The 17,115-nt window shown below is 40.3% G+C and overlaps 1 long non-coding RNA gene across 2 annotated transcripts; it reads right to left on the reverse strand.

Moving 5' to 3' along the window:
• Positions 1-637: 637 nt before the first annotated feature.
• On the reverse strand, positions 638-16,818 carry LOC121655833. Of its 2 annotated transcripts, none has more exons than XR_006013318.1 (3): positions 16,733-16,818; positions 1,170-1,235; positions 638-1,072 (listed from the first exon to the last, which is right to left on the reverse strand). It is a non-coding gene; the product is annotated as an uncharacterized LOC121655833 (long non-coding RNA). The 2 variants fall into 2 exon arrangements; XR_006013317.1 differs by lacking the exon at positions 16,733-16,818 and adding an exon at positions 5,354-5,422.
• Between the last annotated feature and the right edge of the window lie 297 nt (positions 16,819-17,115).

Genomic DNA, 17,115 nt, shown 5'->3' on the forward strand with positions numbered 1-17,115 from the left:
CTTTGCAACCGCCTGACACACTCACTCAGCCTTACTTTAAAAGCTCTCGCCATCTCTACAGTTGTTGTCCTTGTCTTCTTCTTCCTCTTCTACTTCTCTGATTTGTTAATTTTGCTGGTTGCATGTTAGCTAAACGGCTCAACACTGACCCCACAGTTTCTAGAGGTATTGCTACATTAACTGCATCAGGTGAGGGATCCGCAAGGCCTCTGAAATTATGCAAATATGCATGTAAAGGATGCAAGAGATGGACGAACGGGCCAACTCATTCATTATCTGTACCGCTTAGTCCATTACTGGGTGCGGGTAAGCTGGAGCCTATCCCAGCATTTTTAGCAGGTAAGAGGTAGGTACACCCTGGACAGGTCACCAGAATTCAAGCTAATGGACTGACTGAAAATCAGACTGACTGACTGACTGAAACTGAGACAAAATGGCTGATGAATTAGGAGCAAGACAGAGGAGCAAAATAAATAACATAAACAACCAATAACAGAACAACAGGAAGCAGAAGCTAACTAGAATACAAACTAAAGCCCAAGCAGCATAAAATTCAGCATAAAATCAGACAATAGATACTCAAGATTCAAACTTTATTCATCCCCAAAGAGCAATTCAGTTTACCAGATGGGTAACATAAAAACAATCACAACCATAAACATAAACATTCAGGCTATCAATCAATGGCAATCAATGACCATGTAAGGACAAAAAAAAGACAAAAGAAAGCAGCAAAGACTCAGGTCATCATGGAGAATAAATAATTAATAAAACAATAAACACCATGCCTGGCCATGTCTACTTGCTGCAAACAGCAGCGTTAAGAGGCATGATGGCAGAAGGAATAAAATAATTTGTCTATCTGGTTGTTTTTCTACGAGGGGCATAGTAGCGCCGTCCTGAGGGAGTTAAACAGAATTCGTGGTTTAGGTCGTGGTCAGAACAGCTCATAATCTGTCTGGCTTTCTGGACGGTTCTTTTTTTTCCAGACAGAGCTGAGGTCAGTCATCTGGACTCCTGTGATCTTGGACCAGATGTTGAATATTCTGCTGAGACTATTCTTGTCCTTCACCTAAAACCAACAAATAAAAGAAAATGTAAAAAGACGTCCAGTAAAGGAATGATAAAAAATTACATAAAGGTCTGTTAGAAACTTTAAAAGAGCTAACCTTCCTCATAAGGTGGATCCTTTTTTTGTCCCCACTGTAATTACTGTTGACCGTACCGAGTTTTGGCTAGAAAAAGACATCAATATCTATATTTTTATGTTGTATATGTTATTGTCATATGTGCTAGCTGTATTAGCACTCTCAACATTAGCATGATGGATGTGAACAGTGCACAAGGGATCAGATCTAACGCTGGACTCAGTCAGTGCTCTACAAACTTTAGTCCAGCTTTCTTTCCAAATGATTTCAAGACTTTAAGTTCAGAGGGAAACTGTGGCAGCGTTGGTTGCTGGAAGTTAGTTTTTAACTCCCAGGCAACAATGGTGATGTGCTACTTTTACCTCACAATCAGGGGCACTCAGTTTGTGGCTCACTATTTAAATATTGTGCAGGCTCTAACCACACACTGAACACCTGGCTTTTGCTAGTGTAAGTCCATTTTTATCTGATTCGGGTTTCGGTTTCTAGTCTTCTCTTATTTCCTTCACGCCTGTACATACACCACAAGACCAAATAAATCTTTGTTTTCTTAAGGTGAGTTTCTGATCAGGAAATTTCATACAACATGAGAAACCTTGTCTGCATCACCTGGTGGGGGCTTGCATGTCCATGTCTTGATATGTTACACATGAAGTGTTGTATAGATTTTCATACTTCCTCACCGCCTCGGCCAGCTTCCTCAAACCTATCCATTCAATCTCGTTGAACCTTTCATATGCACAAAAAAGCAGAAATGAAGACAACTTTCAATGTCCTGTTTTCTGTTCTTACAGACCACGAGTGTCTCCTTTCTGTGTTCTCTTTAGCTTTTACTTCTTGCTCCCCTGTCACACCTGGTTTCACTGTCTAACCTGCTTCTAATTCATCAGCTTCCTTTATAATAAAACTCCTTGGTTTCTTTTGTTCATTGTCAGATCGTTGTTTTGTTATTTTTCACCAGTGCTTGAGACAGTCAGTCATTTGGTTCCCTGAGTTTGGTTTGTTTTAAGTTTTTTAAATGTCTTGCCTTTGCAGCATTTTTGATTAATTAAGTCTTGTTTCCTACATCCACCCATCTCCTGCCTCCTAGCTCTACATTTGAGTCCTTCCTCCTCATGTCTAGCCCTGTGCAGACACATATGTGTCAGTATATGTGTTACTGGTGAAGAATAAATGATGATGGCATATAAATACTGACTCTTGGACTCAATATTGGAAATTTAATTATCCATCCATCAATTTTCTATACTGCTTATTCCAATTCAGAGGATCGCTGGTGCCTATCCCAGCAATTAGCAGGTGAGAGGCAGGAACACCCTGGACAGGTCTCCAGTCCTTCACAGGTCATTTAATTATTCATTTATAATTTCAGTTTGGGCCACAGAATCTGTAGGATTACAGCATTCCCCTGACATGCTCATCTGCATTCCACAAGTTGTCCAAGCTGTTTCTGACATTTTTAATGAATTACCATGTTATACTATAACTGCAGTATTTTAACTAGAAATCTTTAAATGGATAAATAAGAAAAACATGTTGGATAGAAGATTTATGGATGCTGTAATAGTGTAGTAGTCTCTCTATGTGTCCGAGTGTCTCAATGGGACTACCTGAATAAACAAATGTTAATAAAACCAACACAGGTTGGAATAGGGAGATTCCGTCTTTGAGTGTATTCACACCTGCCTTTTTGATTAGAATCTTAGACCATTTGCCCAGAAAGTCTGCTTCATTTGGAAAATTGTGAATGAGTAAACCAGAGGTGCCCAAGTCCAGTCCTCAAGATCTACTATCCTGCAGCTTGTAGATGTAACCCTTCCCCAACACACCTGAATCAAATGAATGGCTTCTTACCATGCGTCTGTAGAGCTGAATGACATGTGGATGAGGGAACTGAGCCATTTGATTCAAGCGTATAGGAGAAGGGTTGCATCTGAGAGTTCCAGGATAGTAGGTCTTGAGGACTGACCTTGCGCACCCCTGGAATAAACAAACTCCAGATCAGATCAGACCAGATTAGAGGTGGACTCGGTCCACCTAAAATCGCGAATGTAGGTGGGCCGTAAAACTTCTTATTGAAATATGACCAACCCAAGACGTCTGGGATGTGTTGCAGCTTCATGTTTTGCTGTCATTTGGTAGAAACAGAAGTCGTCCTGCAATAAGCAATAGATGAGTAAATTTTCTTCTTCGTTGTGTGTCTCGGCTTCTGCTTCAGTAATTCTTGATGTAGCAGTGCCCCTGGTGAGGAATGGGATACGTTTTTTTTTAAAAAAAGGTCCAGTTTGTTTGAGCAGTGCAGCGTGAGCGCAAATTCAGTCCAGAAGACTGTTGCTCCCCTCAACTAAACCGATTCCTCAATCTTTCTGAGTCTAGTAGACTATCCTGGTGTAAATGCACCCTCGTTTGCTATAGCAATTGTGGGCACGTTATAAGAATATGGAAGAAACGAATCACTGGTTTAGTTCATTTACTTCAGCTAGCTTGAGTAGACATAAATGATCCCCTTCCATCCTTAATAAGTGAAGGATGGTGGTGAAATTGAGCAGAAATGCAACATATTTCTCACCCATTATTCCCTGAGGTATTCCCTGGTACCTAACAGCCACCTCACCCTCTCACAGGATTTCCACTCATCTCATCCACGACAGCTCCAGCCCACAGAGGAGTGACTTACACACACACACACACACATCAGCCGGGTGGAAATCAATGACTGCCTCTGTGCTGAATATCTGCTTGAGCTATCCAGTAAGGCCTTTCAGCTTTCAAGCATTCAACATTATCCTTCAAGTGTTTAAATGAATCCACCAGAATGAATGTATCTTTGATTCGCCCTTAATCAGAGTAGCAATTACTCACCCCCTAATTAAATCTGGTGCAATCTGTATTTAATTTGATAGCACATCTGAATTAATTATCATCACTCTTTCCCTCCTCAGCTGGGGTGAAATAGAATATCTGTATCTAATGCCCCCTGGTGCACAGACTGCTCCTGTCACAACACACAAACCTGTTCTCCTACTGATAACAACTCTGAAATTATAAAGCTATTCAGGGTCCAATTTATAGTGGTGAAAGCTTTTGGACAGAGTTAGAGCCAGACCAGTTTGATGCCTGCTCGGTGAATCATGCAGAGTGCAGTTATCCGGAAATAAAATGATTGAACAAAGGTAAAAATAACACAGTTATAAACCCAACCCTTGATTGGAGGGTCTCTCTTTGCATGCCTCTTATTTCATCTGATAAAGGAAAGAACATTTCTGATTATTATCACCATCATTTGTCATTTGTTCCTTACTATAAGTAGTCATTCATTTTCTTTTTAAAGTTTCTTTGGTTTGGATTGGGGTTGCAGTGAAGCACCTTAGTACAAAGGGCATAATGCTATCCTGTAAAAGCCCAGTACTGCATGGAGTACTGTCGCTTTCATTGTATACACTTGGATTAAATCTGTATGTTAAAGGCTTTGTAGGGAGGACTGTAGCTAATTTGTGGGTGGATTAGCAATCGCTCCAGGGTGTCGGTTTAGGACAACAGTTGTTATGTTCAGGTGAGGTGAGGTGGAAGGATGGAATGACTAGGTCCAGGATTCAACGTTGAACAGTCTTTATTGATGAGAGGGGAGATGTGTGTGTATAGTGTGGTGTGTGGTTTTCTACAAAGAATAATAAAAGAAATAAAATTGTGAGTACATGTTTCCCCTGGTGAATGTAACTGTCCACACAGGGATTAACATGTGCCTAAATGTCTGATTATAACTGGTTATTAAATATACAACATAAATGCCTGTAAATAATAAAGCAACTGTTAATGCACTCAGCATGATGTATCTCACATGAACGATGTAATATGAACCACGGACATGAATTGGTCTGTGTCAGCTGACATCACACTCGGGATAGCCGCAGTCAATCGCCATGTTGGTTGCATCCTTGTTGTAAACAGCTGTGCATCGTCTTTGCCTGCGTTGCCTTATCTTTAATAAAATGGAAGTGTTATGTGAAAGACTGCCAGGTCTGACACAGACCGATTGCATCAAATTGGGCTTACAGGCGGTAAATATGCTATGCTGAATGGCTAACAGTTAGCTTTCCAAAATACTCTCAAAGAACTTAAAACTGCCATTACTCTCAGTGAAACAGAAGAGGAGCAGAGTATAGGGGCTTATACAAGGCAAGAGTGAATCATATACGATTACTCACTTCTGATGGACGCACACTATCACTGAGTTCAAACAGTAGCAACGTGATGCCGAGCCTCTCTGAGCCACACTGCCTGCCGGATGTGATACATTACTACATCCGGGTCAGCCATCTAGTGGCGGAACCTAAGAATTACATGTGAACACACTAAACTAAATATACCAGGTAAAACGGTACAGTCATTTGTATAGGCTTTGATGGACAGGTGACCCATCCAGAGTGTGACCTGCCTCTCATCGAATGTCAGCCATTTCTTTCCATATTATTCTAAGTAATTTAAAACTAAAGATATATTATTTTGTGGGTACAGAAAAGCTAGTTTGAATGGACTGTGTGTAATTGGACTGGAGTGCAAATTGCTAGCTGAGGCAGAAAACACCTTCTGCCAAGATCTGGAGAGATAATGATGCTTACACACTCTCCCATTGTTAACAGAAGCTGTGACCCCATTTACACAACAACAGTATAAAGCAAACATTTTGATAAATTTCAGGCTCTCATTTACACGGTAGAAGAGTTTTTTGTTTGGACAAAGGTTTGAGAACAGGCTTCAGATTGAAATGCCCTTGAAATGCAAGGTGAATCCTGTCCATGTCAACGTAAACGAGAATCTTTGTGCACCCCCAACCATCACAACAACAACAGTGGCGGACCTCCATCTTCTGCATTGTGCTTCTGAATCTTTTAAGTAATTTGGTCCTAAAACTAAACCTGCTTCTTGTGGGAAGATGCATAGCTTACATGTGTCAGATAATTAATATACCTCCCACCTTCAAGTATGATGAGCATGTAGGTCTCACATGGAGTGTGTCATTGCAAAGTTTCAGCACCCACTACAGGCCTGGCATCCATTTCCTGTATTATTTGTGTTTTGTCTAATTGCTTTTTTTTTCTGTGCAAAGGGAAAAATTTTAGGTTTTGCATGGAAATTTCATGTAAAAAGTTTAAATTCTGTTTAAGTCTGCATTTTGTGTTATTTTGTGAAGTTTCCTTTCTCTTGTTCTTCAATGTGCTCAACTGGTAAGGAAGTTGCCCCAGCTTGTAGATAAAGAAAAGACTTTGTAGACAATCATAACAAAATGGGTGATCCCAGGTTGGGAACCACTGATCTAGAGCAGGCCTACTCAATACGTTCCTACGAGGGCCACGGCCCTGCAGTTCTTGGAGACATTTCTTAGACAAAGACAAAGTGCCATGCTCTGAGAAGTCACAAGTTCCTCGTGGTGCAAAAACTTGCAGAAAAACAGAAAAAGTCTTGCAAATGACAGTTTGAGACTATTCGATAAATCAGGTTCCTTTTGTATAAAAGTACTACATGTATTGCACATTTCTTTTCATGTCAAAAAACGGGTCAATCAGAAGCAAACCTTGAAGAGACAAAGGTATTGTGGTGGTCAGACAGTAGAGAAAAAAGGAAGACATTCTTCTAGTATTAATTTTTTGGGAATATTTGGGATATTATATCATATCTGGGAAGGCTCTGGTTGGTTGTGGCAGTTAATTGTTTGCCATCCCAGACTGCTATTAAATCACATCGGACGGGATTCCCCCTAAAGTGCACTATGTCTTATTTGAAAATGAGTAAAACAATAAACAAAAAACACCAGAAGTGAGGGCATAAACATTGTTGGGCATCAGTGGGCGCTTTTCTTTGTTTCCATTTTCATTCACGTCTTATTGGGAACAACAGTCATTGAAATTTTATTTATGATATATATATATATATATATATATCATCAGTCTCAGGACTCTCACTGACTGTTTTGTTGTTTTGAGATAAATCAAGTTTCTTTAAAACTACCAGTGGGACTGTGTTGAGCAACCATCCCATGTACAGAGCTACACCTCATCAATGCAGCTGGACCAGATATAAATCCAGGCCTGGGGCTCTTTGCTGCATATCATTCCCCACTCTCTCTGATCCATTTCTTTTCAAGCTACTGTGAAATAAATCCCACTAAAGCTAAAAAACAGTTGATACCAAAAAGTTGGTATCAGAAGTGGAAACTTCTAGTACTTTGTGGAAACAGAAAGGTTTGCATGTTTGCTTGTCAGTGTTTTACATTTGGTATTAATATATGACTTCATGTCTATTATAAGCCACATTAATAGGTCTTTCTCCACCATCTTTCTTAATTGTAGAGGTAAGATTTCTGTAGAGGTCTTAAATTAGATAAAAACTAAATAACTTGTTAATTGATTTCCCACTGAGGCACATCTATGCTCAACACAGAAAACGGATACGCAGACAGACGGACAGTTTCCTCTGTCTCCTGCTTCGGCTACGCGCATAATTTGGTCAGTTTTCCCTGAGCTTAGCTATCTGTTGCTTGATCCAGAAGATGGAGGAATACCATTGGAAATTGTGGGGGCAGTGCTGAGCAGATGCAACCAGCGAAAGAAACAAACCAGAGAAGAAAAAGAGGATCAGGAATAGAAAAAAAGCAGAAAAAGTATGAAGATGAGCACAACAATTGCAACAATGTCCCTATTTACGTACTTAAGGGAGCATACATGGGCCTTTAGCTATCAGTTGCTTGACGCAGAAGACGGAGCAATACCACAGGAAATCGCAGGGGCAGCGCTGAACAGAATAGCTGACAGCGACCAGAAAAAAGAAACAAACCAGAGAAGAAGAAGAGGATTAAGAAGGGGAAAAAAAACAGAAAAAGAATGAAGATGAGCAGAAATTGCAACAACTGCAGAAACTGCACAAGCTTTTGAAGAAAGACTATGCACGTGTTTAGGGCGTGTTGGAAACAACTTTATAGTGATTCATTAGCGCTGTGTCTGAAACTGATGTCGGCTCGGGAGAGTGAACTCTGACCTTAGCATTGCCCACTAGTGGAGGATGGGACTTAACAACCATGGCAAAGCAAAACATGCATGGACGTATGAGGATGGTGAAGTATGACAATGTTTGAAACGAACGTCCCTATTTACGTTCGTAAGGGAGCACAAATAGCCCTTAAAGGACCATTTGTTTTATTTTGAAGGTGGATTCAGAGCCTTTCGTCCATTTCCTCTGTCCTTTATGTGCGTGATTTGGTCTGTTTTTATAGCTTTTTTGGATGCGTATTGCCTGAAACCATAGTGGCAGTACTGAGCAGTTTACTGATGTGTGACAAGTGAAAGAAACCAAGAAGAAGAAAAGGTCACTAACATACTTAATGGCTGTAGAGACGACTGCTGTCAGTGTGCTGCTTCTTGTCATCTCTGTCTGAGAATGTACAGTCATTATCTTGTCCACTGTCACCATGTTTATTATTGGCTAATACTTGCAATGAACTGTAAACTCTGCACTGCCCTCTGGTGGATATACTGCCTAACCACCATCCCAACATAAAGGATGTACAGAAGTACGGGAGCAGTGACTTTTGAAATGCACATACCTATTTGCACACATAAAGGGAGCATAAATGGGCCTTAACTCTGTCTTTACACTCTTTTAAGGTGTTGTATAAGCTGAGATTGAGGTAAGGAGACCATGAATTAACAGACAGGGTGCGTGCAGGAAGGACTGTGTCATTGAATTAACATCCTCCCTGATTAAGAAACTCAGGGTGTGACTCAGCAACTAGGCTGGCCAGTTCATTTTACTTGGTGAACAAAATGTTTGTTGGCCCTCTTAAAATGTTCAGACTCTTTTGTAGCTATTTGAATATCATATTCAGCTTAACCACACTTGAAGGAAGTGAATCAAAAGCATTTCATTTCAGATTTTTTTCTATGTTGGATCAAATTAGAAACAAATCACAGAAATGCTGTGATTCATAGTCTTTTCTCTGCACTCTGCAGCACAAGAGTGGTCTGCAGCGCCAGTCAGAATGTCTTTGTGCGTTTACAGGAAAGAATCCCACACAGAGCATTTACAACCTTGAGAGGAGGCGGTTACTCCTGCCTAAAGTCGTCATCCCACTTCTTTGCAATTAAAGATTAAACCGTTCTCACAAAGAAAGGAGAACATCATTGAAATCTGATGCAATGCTTCACATGAACCTGCTAAAAAGGCACATTTTATACTCCTATTCAGCACGTTCCTGTTCCTGACTCAGAAAAGGTGTGACAAATGTTTATCTGAATCTTTTTTTTTGAAAAGGGAAAAATTTGCACAGACTTGACTCAAGTTGTTACATCAGTACCAGTCCCATGTCTAACAAACTATCCAGATAACACTTTTATTAAGGATATATGATAGCATAAGGAAGATATTGGCTTTTTAATAAAGCCAGAATAGCTACATTATGAAACACAGCCATGTTGTATCGAGAAGAATTGACATGTCTATGACTCTGACTCATCCTGTAATAAACAGCAACATCTGCTTTCTGTACTGTGCCTGTTTCATCGCTTTGTCAGCTCGCTCATGTTTTTATGTCACATACTTACACACATAGTTAAAATTCACTCTATGGACAAATGATGATGTTTTTTTTGTTTTTTTTTTTGCATTATGTAACTTAACTCTTGAGTTGGCAGGATACCTAAAAGACCTAAAATGACTCACTGTTTGCTTATAACTTCCAACCACCGACTGTCGTTTAACAGCTGGGCCAAGAAACATTAGGAAATCAGAGAAGTGTCATTAAATGATGAAAATGTTGTGAAATTACAACTTTCAAGGGATCTCTAGTGGAAGTGAAACATTTCTGCTGGAATGACTGAATAGCATTTGTTACGACACTGGAAATCGCTTGATATCTATTGGGTCTGAGATTATTTATCTTTTTAAAAAGCGACAGAGCACATTACTATACATTATTAATGTAAAATGCACCGGATTTAGCCAGAGCTCATTTTTGTCCCCAGTCCCTGAGTGAGAATAACCAGCATGCTAATATTTGCTAATTAGCTAAAGTTAGCATGCAAGTAAACGTCATTTAGTCTAATTTATGATGTATTACTTGCAGAGCTGAGGACAAAACATTTGCTAATCAGCTAATGTTAACATGCTAATGTAAACATGACATAAAAAAATTTAAAATCGTTTTCTGTTTGATAAAGAGGAACAAAACTTTGTAGATTTCTTTTAATGTTTGGGCACCTTCAAACTTTTTGTCTTGTCATGCATTTGCTGGTAAGTGTCAATGTCTTTCTGCATGCCGCCTCACAAATTAAATCTACCTGATAACTTTGGTTTGGAAGCAAGGACACGTTTCAGTCACACCTCAGACCACCTGGTGAGGCATCTTTTACCTGCTTCAGCTCACCAGTGGAGACCAGTATTCTCTCGACCTTACTCTCACTGCCCACATTCATCCTCTCTCATTCGTTTATCCTGCTCCCTCTATCATCTAGTCCTCTTTCTGTACTTTATCCCTTCATCTATCCTCACCCTCCCACATTTATTCTTTCGTCTTCCCTCTCTTGTCTCACCCATCCATCTTTCTTTACTTCATACATCTTTTTCCACTGTCATCTGTTCATCCATCCTGCCATCCTCAATCCATTTATTCATCCTTCCCTTCCCCCACCCTCATCTGTTTATTCAGCAGTCCTTCCCTCCCTCATTCACTGAATTCATTCCCTTCCTCATCCACTCATCTCTTCTTCCCTTACTCATGCTCTCATCCATCCTCATTCTGATCCCTCAGTCATTTATTCTTCATCCTTCTCCCCTCTTTCTCATCCTGCCATCCATTCCCCCTAACCTTCACCACTTCATTCATCCTTCCCTCCATTATCCATCCTTTCCCATCCTCACCCATTCATCATTCATCCTTCTTCCTCTTCTTCATCCATTCATCCCTTCCTCCTGCCCTCATCCATTCACCCATCCTTCTCTCCTACATCATTCATTGTAATCTTCCTTCCCTATTCTATTCATTTATTCCTCCCTTCCTAGCCCTCCACCCTTCCCTCCCTTTATTTCCCTTCCTCATCAATTCTCCCCTTCTTTCCTCCATCTTCATCCATCCATCCATCCATCCATCCATCCATCCATCCATCCATCCATCCATCCATCCATCCATCCATCCATCTTCCCTCTCACTCAGTCATACATTTATCCATTCATACATCCTCCTCTGTCCCTCATAAACCATGCTTCTTGCTAGTTTTCATAGGTTTCTATTAAAAGGTTTCCAGACTGTGTATGTTGTCCTCTTCAGTGCTTCCTTCTCTACTATGTGGATTCCTTTTCCGTGATGTTAATCTGCATTAATTTGTTGCCTCACAGAAGTTGTAAACTGAACGACTTTAATCACACCCCCCTCTGTCCTCATTTTATTGACAAGTGTCAGGATTTGGGGGGTCAGCAGGTTATGGTGAAAGGTAATGATGTGGAAAGTTGTGCTGGAGGAAGGGGCGAGAGTGAGAGGGGAGTGTGACAGCTGTCACACAGTAACAAACGCCTCCCTTGGCGAATGGACCCTCAGATGAGGGGTGGGGGTGGTGGAGAGGCTCCTTCACCACCCAGCTGCCACAGACCTGTCACTCAGGATGTTATCTTGCTCCCTCATCTGGACTGGATGATGGGTGTCCTGCTCAGTGTGTGTATTAGCCACACATCTCCATGGCAACACCTGGACGCCACCAAGGATGACCCTTTAAAGCCTCCTTAGGTGCAATTAATCAAAATAATCTGAAAGTTTCTGGGGAACAATTTGGGCTTAATTTACAAATGAGCAGTTTTTAGCTGCATGAACGTGCATTTGTCTTGACTGCAAGATCACAAAGCGAAATAACGGTAGATCGACCAAATCCAGACGATAAACACAAAACAAGCTGGAGATTCATGCAGCTGTGAATGTCATCACAAACTGCAGGACCTTCATTATTCTGGCTTCATAAATCTAACACTGCCACCTTGTGGCACCAGATTGGTAGTTGACTACATTAAATCATTGTTGACTTGATCAGCAACTTCTAGACAAACGAGTTCTGCTGTAGACAAAATTTAGATTAAATCTTTATAAAAACTAATTGTCTGCTTGTCTTCAAGGCTTGCAGAAAAAGCCCCTGTGGCTCAGTCTGTAGCAAGTACTTTTCATGAACTAGTTCATAGTTCAGTTTATCTCAGCTGTTATAACCATATGAGTGCCAAAGTGTGTGTATATCTATATATATAACATTAACATTCATCATTCTATATTTTCTTAAACATGAAAGGCTCTGACTAAAACATTTATTCTTCATTTATGATAATCTATTGCTTGTAAATATGTTAAGAAATCATGTTTATCTAAGCAAAAGTTGTCTCTTATTTCCTAAAAACGTGATTGTCCTCCATTATTTTCCAAAGCCTTTAATGTTGTGATTCATTTTATTGTCCACTGGATGAATCCACGACCATAATTATTAAGTTTAGATTGAGTCATACTGGTCTGTAAATGTCTTTCAGTTTGTATCTTTTGGCCTTTCTATATGATATTTACAATTTAAAATTTGGGATGAACGTCCAAATAGTTGTAGAGTTTTTGATATTGCTTTTAATCTCTGATCAAATGGTGAACTGGGTGTAAATCTAGATTTATTTCAGTATCTTTCCATTTAGCTTCACAGTGGTTTACATCACAGGTAGATGCATCTTAGATCCTCTGATACAGAATATTTTTCCAGTTGTAGAAGGGCCAGCTCTTCCTTTAGTTTTGGGAGCTGAAGAGACTTGTATTTAAGTAGATAATTTTTTGTTAAATGTCATGAAATATGTCTGTGGCGCTGAAAGAGGTATAGTATCTTCATCTTTATGGTCTTGGCTTTAAACCTGAAGGTCACTTCGACCACTTTCTACTGAATTGCTTTTCTCAGATTTTGCACATAAACTCGGCAGCTTTCCTCATAATGTTCTAAATTTTTATAATGAAAGATATTTGTTTATTAGGAAAAAACCTTTCATAGAAACTGATCTTAAAATAAACTCAGAGTTCAAGTCAAATTAATCTGAGTGAATAGGTGCGACAATCGAAAAGAGCTCAGTTCAGAGTTTATGTAACTCTGCTTTTGGAGTAAATTTTTTGCTCTTTGAAAGTTCATACTGCCGTCTCTTTGTTATTGGAACACATTTCCTATACAGTGTGAAATATTTCTTAAATGCCAGTACAGCGTTTACCAGAATTAAGATTTGTATCTTAATTTCACAGCTGTTGATTTTTCTATTTTATCTTTGATCATAGCAGGTGATGAAATGTGCTTCACACTCAGCAAAACTGCATAAAATCTTACTTTTGATGTGCATTTCAACCATTTCACACTGAACAAACCTGAAATGACAACATGAATTTGCAACAAGAAATAGACTCACTGAACTTTGAAATGAGTTACCTGTAGCTACAAGTATACATGCCTCAGAAGCTACAAGTCTAAGGTGAAGGTAGAGTCTCACTGTTCAAACAAGCTTTGCTGCTAGGATCCTACAGGTTTGTGAAATCTTTCAATCAGGTTTTCTTCTTTATCAGGTTTTTTTAAAATTAGGCAAAAACAACCTCAAGACACATTACAGTAAATTATTTAACAGTGGTACTTAAAGCCAGTGTGTTCTCTATGACATTATCAATTTTCCACATTATTAAGGAGGAACTTTCGTCCTCTGATTTTTACATCTTTGCTGCTGTTCAGTTTAACTCAATACTTTATTTCAGACACGATATACAATCCATATTTATAACACACATAAAACAATTAACATGCTTTTCTATTTAGGCTTAAACTCCAGTAAGTCCATAGAATAGATAAGTAATGCACTGAGTTCAGTCCGGGATTGGTCAACGTAGTGATAATGCTGTAGTCTGACAGCCTGCACATACACCTGAACATGAGTCTGCACAGAACCGCAGTGCAAGTGGGAACATCTGCATTTACGAACGTTTGGCTTACACTGCTCCATCGTGGGACCCTACGCAGCATCTGTATACCATCATTATATACCACAATGACCCTCTGCATGCTGCTTTTTTTGTAGTGCCTCCACATGCAGGCCGTATACATTGGAGTGCATCAGGCCTTGAAGAGTCTAATCTTTACAGTTGGTAAGCAGATTCCAAGCCTGCAGGTTAGCATGTTGGCCTGTCCATAAAGCATTCTGCACTGTCTCTATCATCAGACAGGTCTGCAGTTACATTGTCCCCCAAATATTCACACTCATCACTGGCATTCAGTCTCTTACCAGACAAAACAAAGTCAGGAAGCATTTGCTTACAACCCTCTCTGCTCCGAAAGATCATGATGACAGTTTTCTTTGAGTTATATTTTACATCAAAGTCTGTGCCATACTGAGAGCAGCTCTTGGTGGTTGATGGTGCTGTTGCCAGCCCTACAGCCCGTTCTACAGCCATTTAAAAGTCTTGATAAGTCGTCCATATATACATTAAACAAAAAGAGAGACAAAATGCTGTCCTGTCTCCCTCTATTTGACACACTAAATGGTGCAGATAAATAATTTCCCCATTTTACAAACATAGACTGTTGGGCGTACAAAGAGACCATACAAATCCAACATTTCTTTCAAAGTATAGATGCACATGTCTGTTCTATGTTTGGGCTTGAAGTCAAACTGGTTGTCAGAGGTCAGCAAAAACTCTTCCATCTTGTTCAAAATAGCCCTCTTCAGCACCTTAGACAAAGTGCTGGTCAGAGCTATGGGCCTATTGTTCTCTTTATTATTAATTTTGCCAGCTTTATGTTTTACAATTGGCACTAAAACAATAATGTGTCAGGTAAGACTCCATTTATTAGAAATCCCATAAAACAAATAGAAAGCAGGGGACACAATTTCCTGCTTAGATTTTTTAAGTACTAAAAAAGTACTAGTAGTAAGTTGTTATCTTGTTTGCACCAGATGCCTTATTGTTATCCAACTTCATCACTATCTCATATACCTCTTGTGGGGACACAATCACAGCTTCACTTTTATTAATATTGCCTACAATAAATGGATTACTTTTGACAGCATTGACAATATCATAGTAATCTTCCTGCCACAGTTTAGCTTGACTCCACTCTGCCGTCAATAATAGTTCTTTGAGGTTTGCAGGCGTGCATTTTTGCACAGCTGTCTTGAGGTCCTGGCACTGCATTTAAAAGAGTTTGGGGTCTGTTACAAAAACTTTAGCCAACCTTTAGCTGTCAGACACATGGGCACACATTTTACTCTAGACCAGTGTTTTTCAATTCCAGTCCTCTAGTACTACTACCCTGCATGCTTTACATATTTCCACATTTTATGAAGAACTTCATTAAGAGGTCCATTAATGTGAATCAGGTGTGCAGGGCAGTAAGGACCATAATTAAGAAACAATGATCTAGACCAGTGATTTTTAACCATGCGCCATGCTTGGGTCTCAAGCGCCACTTAGAGGGCCACAAAAAACTTTCAGGCACCATCAGCCTTCGGGTGTTCAGACTGTTCAGACCAGCTCAGTAAGGTGGTCCTGCACTTATTCAACTTGAGCCTCTGTTTGGAGAAAGTCCTGGGCTTGTGGAAGACCTTTGGTTTTGGCTCCCAAAATAGCCAAAACCACTATAGACCCATCGCTCTGACCTCCCATCTGATGAAGACCATGGAGAGTACTGTCCTTGGCGATCTTATTACCCGGGTGAGCTTTCTGCTGGACCAGTTGCAGACGGCTACAGACCCGGCATCGCGGTACATGATGCCATCATCTACCTGCTGCATCGGGTCAGGTCTCACTTGGAAACCCATGTGAGAGCTGAGTCATGCTCTTTGAGTTTGGAGAAAACTAGCGTGGACCAACAACTGGTTGTTCGGACCATCAACTATCTCACTGAATCAGATGGATGTGAATCAGATGTGGTAGTCTGCAGCACAAGGGTCCCCTATGGACGGTGCTCTCACTGTTCCTATTCACAATGTACACCTCGGTCCTTAACTACAACTTCACTCTGTCATCTGCAGAAGTTCTCCAATGACTCTGCCTTGTTAGACTAATTTAAGTACCTGGGCATTACGTCAACAAAAAACTGGACTGGAAAGATAATAACAACACCTTGTACAGGAAGGGCCACAGTCGCCTCCATTTGTTGAGAAGGCTGAGGTCCTTCGGTGTACATAGAGCTCTGCTCTGGACATTTTATGACACCATTGTGGCCTCTGCAGCCTTCTATGCCATTGTGTGCTGGGGAGGGAGCAGCACAGACAGAGACAGGAAGAGACTTAACAAACTGGTTAAAAGTGTTGGGAGTAACGCATTACAAAGTAACAATATTACTTTTGTGGGTAACGAAGTAAGGTAATGCATTAGACTTAAAATATTGGTAACGAAATTACTTTACTGGACTACAGTAACGCGTTTTTCTGCGTTAATCGAGCTGTGTTTGCCTGTGTGTAAAGTTCTGATCTGTTTTAAGTGGTGCACGCATGCTGCTTCCTGTGTGTATGCTTGCCTGGGCACGTTGCCATAAAGATCAATTTGCATGACATACCTGATTGTGCACCAACCAAGGAAAATGAAAAGCTGGAGAATCGGAGACAGGGGCTTTTGGTCAGTGCCGATATTCACATTATTTTCAGTTCAGTCCAGTTTCAGTCCAAACTTGTGGTGAAAGATCCTCCTCGCCAGTCAGTGGAAGGAGTCCTTCAGCAGCCGACCCGCCTAAACAAGCTAAGCTGTTTTCAACATTTCCTGGAGCGCAGCAGCCGGTAAGACAGACAGAAATTTACAAGCTAGTTGCAGGGTTCATTGTAGGAGACGAGCTCCTCCTGTCGACTACTGAATCACCCAGATTTAGAAAAACACTAGATAAAAAATTATTTTGAGACAAGTGTGTTTATTTCTTCCCACAGACAGGGATGTTGTTCTTGTGGT

This window comes from Melanotaenia boesemani, chromosome 16 (assembly GCF_017639745.1).
Source record: "Melanotaenia boesemani isolate fMelBoe1 chromosome 16, fMelBoe1.pri, whole genome shotgun sequence".
Classification (NCBI taxonomy): Eukaryota; Metazoa; Chordata; class Actinopteri; order Atheriniformes; family Melanotaeniidae; genus Melanotaenia; species Melanotaenia boesemani.